We start from the raw sequence: 4,118 nt of genomic DNA, 5'->3' as shown, positions 1-4,118 counted from the left end.
TTGTGATATAGCAATTTTTGAACATAGTTTGACTGCAAATAAGAAATAACAACAGTTTTTGTGGGCTTGGGAAGACTTTTAAAATTCACATTTATATAGTGAGACCCATCATCATGTAAGAGTATATTAGATAATTACCTTTGTGCGCCCTTTAAGTATATATTCTAGCAAATCTTCACCTATGTTTGATGCTTTTGTACATTCTCTTTTCTCACCAGAATACTTTCATTGAGCCCTCCCGCATCTACATTGCCTCCCAGAAAATTTTTATTCATATTTCAAAATCCAGTGCAGACATCAATTCACTGGAGAAGCTATAGTTTACTCCACACCAATGCAGCTGAGTTCATTGCTCTATTCCCTGTTCAATGGGAATTTAGTTGTCATTAATTGAGTCCCCAGGTCCATAGCATTGCACACTACTAAAGGGTGATGATTCACACTCTCTTCTATATTGATGGTGCCTTTAAAGTTGGGCAAACAGGCACACCTTGCCTAGGCACTACCACAATTCCTGCCACATGGAACCTACTCAGTAGATATTGATCAAAATGTACTGGTCTAATGTACAACTGAGAAATTCAGCGGTGAATAGGCTGGAGGTGAAAATAACTTTAGAATTCATTTGGTCAAGCCACTCAATTTATAGATGTGTAAACTATACCCGAAGCTGTGAATTGACCAATTAATTTCTGCCCTGCTACGTGGTGACAGATTGACTTGGATTAGAACCCAGTCCTTGTGCATCCAACCTTTCCAGAGCAGCAGGTTGCCTCACAAATTGCTACAGTGCAAAGGTACTATTCCAGTGGGGAAATATTGACTTTATAAAATCCCGACCTTGGAAAGCATCCCCATGGAGATAGTCACATTTTCTTCAGTGTGTTGGATGGCTGTGACTCTAACTAATTTGAGCAATCTCTTCATCCCTTTTTGGTTCTCAGGTTGAATAGTGCCTCACACTCCTTTCCTTGTAAGATCACAGAGTCTCTACAGGTACTAATTAGGCCTCCTGATACTCCCCTGTGGAAATGATCTTATTATTGTGACTAAAATGGAACTGAGAATATTTAAGATGTTTAACCTAAAAGAGAAGAAAAGGAGTTAAGTATTCCAACTAGAGGCTCCCAGGACTGAAAGAACTCCAAAGCCAAAAAGCTTAAAACATGGCCTGGGGCAAGCAGAAGTGGTAGAGAAAGGTTTGTCTATTGGGCATGCCTTCAGAGAGACCATCTTTATTAGTCAGGGTTCTTCAGAGAAATAGAGTCAATAGATTATATACAAATATATACATACACATATATGCATGTATAAACATATATACACACAGATGATGATAGATGATGATGATAGATGATAGATAGATATTGACAAATTGGCTCATGTGATTTTAGAGACCAAGAAATTTCATGATCTACCATCAGCAAGCTGGAGACCCAGGGGAGCCAGTGGTATAATTCAATCTGAGTTCAAAGACTGGAGAACCAGGGAAGGCAATGGTATAAATCTGTCTGAGAAGAAGATGAGATGGGATATCCTTGTTTAAGTAGTGAGGCAAGGAAAAAAGGGGTGAATTCCTCCTTCTCCCACTTTTCTACCCAAGCCCTGGTTAGATTGGACTATGCCCACTCTGATTATGGAGGGCAATCTGTCTTACTTAGCCTACCAATTTAAATGCTAATCTTATCCAGAGACAACATCAAAGGCACACCCAGAAATAATATTTAACCTGGGCACTCTGTGGCCAGTCAAGGTGACACAAAATTAAACATCACACCATCACACTCACCTTGCATATACCTTTGTCTTTTCCACCCAACTTTAGCTCTTCCTTCTTTGGATTTTTTTCTAGATTCCCTTTTGGAAATTTGAACATTTTTTAACCTATTGTCTAACCTTTAGGCTACATAAAAGCATAGACTGCAATGCCTTATATAGGTATCCATCTTTAGACAATGTTTTTTTTTCCTTTATTTTTACAATACAGGGGAAAATATATAGTCTGTATATTTTATTTATCCAAACCAACTGTAATCTACTCTAAGCATTTTGCCTTCCATGCTTCCTGGAAATTTATTCTCAATTATTTGGGGGGCTTTTTTTGCTTCTCAGTGCATACTGTAATACAAAAGTTCTGTTGGAAAGAGAGTGTCTCATGCAATTAACAAAATTCAGAGAGAACCCTCAACTTTGGTCCACATTGGTCTTTCCTGAAATAGCCATTGATTAGTTCCGCTGAATCGCTTGAATGTGAGAATGTTACCTGTGAGCCTCCTTTGGGCATGGCAGCACCTTGACCCAACTTCTAGAAATACTCCATACAGCTCTTGGTCTATAAGGTGAGTTAGCCTCAGTGTGTTGTTAAAAGTGACTCTAGGAAGGTCCTCATAAGTCATAAAACTCATCCTTTTACAGTCTTTTGGGAAAGCTCTTATCACAAACCTTTATTTACTTATTTTTATATTTTAGACATTAGTTTAATTACCTAATAGACCATACAGATGGAAATATATGGTAAATTGATGGAAACAAGGTTTATCAACTTAGAAGATAGTCAGGCATTTTAGATCAGTTTAGGTTTAGTCATTCACCAGATTAAACTATTTTTTTAACATTTAAAATAAAACATCTTTTTATAATAAAACAATATATTATAACTAACTGACTTCCAAAACTGCCCAAATTATTTTTTAAACATTTGAAATTTTTCACATATCTTTAAATGTCAAATTTTCTTTGGTAGATTATCTAAAATACTAAATATTCATTTTAGAACTTACATATTTATCTAACAGAGTACCCTAAATTGATGTTCATCAAGATACATTACTTTAAGCCCTAATGGTTTATATCTTCCCTTTAAAGTGTATAAGTATTTTTTAAGTTGTCATTCACAAAGATATTCTGGAGAAAAAAATTATGAATTAACACCTATAAATTCTTCTTCATTTCTGTTGTAGTGTAGTAATTATCATCTAATCCATAGTGGTCTATCAACTGAGTAAGGATACTCATGAAGCAATAGTTGGCTGCAGCTTCTCCACTTCTTCATGAACAATTGTAACTGAGCAGGTCATTCTTTGATCTATACATTTTGACAAGTTTTAGCCTCATAAGAAGGTCTTCTTTCTCCTGAATCTGTTTCACCAATTTTGCCTTTTCTTCATTTAATCCTTTTTGGGGAAGATTCTCATCAAAGCCATTCTGGAGATCACTGCAGGAGACAGTCTCAAGTGATTTAGATCCACATGCATTGATATTCTTTTTTTAATGTATTTATTTCTTTATTTATTGTCTAAAGTTTTACATATGTCTCCTTTTTACCCTCTTGATACCCCCCCCCCGCAACAAGCCATTCCCACCCCAGGCAAACCCCCACCACCCCAGTGTCTGTGTCCATTGGTTATGCTAATATGCATGCATACAAGTCCTTTGGTTGCTCTCTAACTACCTCCCCCCCTGCCATTTTTCTCTGGACCTATTCTTGTTCATCAAATTATGTTGATCATTATTCTTGACGGTATTTTTCAAATATGAACTTTCTTCAAATTCACTGTCCATGTATTTAAAATTATCTTGAAATTCCAAACAATTTTCTTGTGTTGATGATGATGGTTTATCTGAAAAGTTCTGATCATTTTTTTCATTCTCTACTTTAAGATGCTTTACCACTGTAATAGGAATTAAATGAAAATTTAGTTTTCCTCAACCATTCTCTTAAGTGTTGCACTCATAGGTTGCTTTCTTGAACTACTTGTATGGGAAGATGATAGATTGGCACAGCCTGTGGAGTGCTAGGTAAAATCACAGCTGAGTCTGAAGGACTTTCCATCTTGGAAATGTTACCTTGGTTTTACTTCTTCCTCCACCATCCCCACAGCGATGAAAACCCGTCTAGCTGCAGCCAAGGGCGCTCCTGTTCCAGGGCTCTTCTCACAAACTTTTAGAATTCAACTGCTTCTGACTTCTATCCCAAGCCCTCCTCTAGCCTCTTTCCCCTGGGCACCTCTGAATAAGCGCCTCTGATGACCTTGGAAACAGAATGCTGTCCTCCTTCCTTTGAGAAGGGGTAGAAAATAACATCATCATTTAGGTTGTTTTTGCTTAATCACTATTCC

At 37.0% G+C, this 4,118-nt stretch overlaps 1 pseudogene across 1 annotated transcript; it reads right to left on the bottom strand.

Annotated features, from left to right (window-relative positions):
- Positions 1-2,917: 2,917 nt before the first annotated feature.
- On the bottom strand, positions 2,918-3,832 carry LOC308242193 (swi5-dependent recombination DNA repair protein 1 homolog; annotated as a pseudogene). Its single transcript has 2 exons — positions 3,520-3,832; positions 2,918-3,261 (listed from the first exon to the last, which is right to left on the bottom strand). The product of its transcript is annotated as a swi5-dependent recombination DNA repair protein 1 homolog (transcript).
- Positions 3,833-4,118: the final 286 nt, after the last annotated feature.

This window comes from Plecotus auritus (genome assembly GCF_963455305.1).
Source record: "Plecotus auritus genome assembly, chromosome: 1".
Classification (NCBI taxonomy): domain Eukaryota; kingdom Metazoa; phylum Chordata; class Mammalia; order Chiroptera; family Vespertilionidae; genus Plecotus; species Plecotus auritus.
Note: the sequence above shows the minus strand (reverse complement) of the source record. Positions and strands in the feature narration are given on the sequence as shown.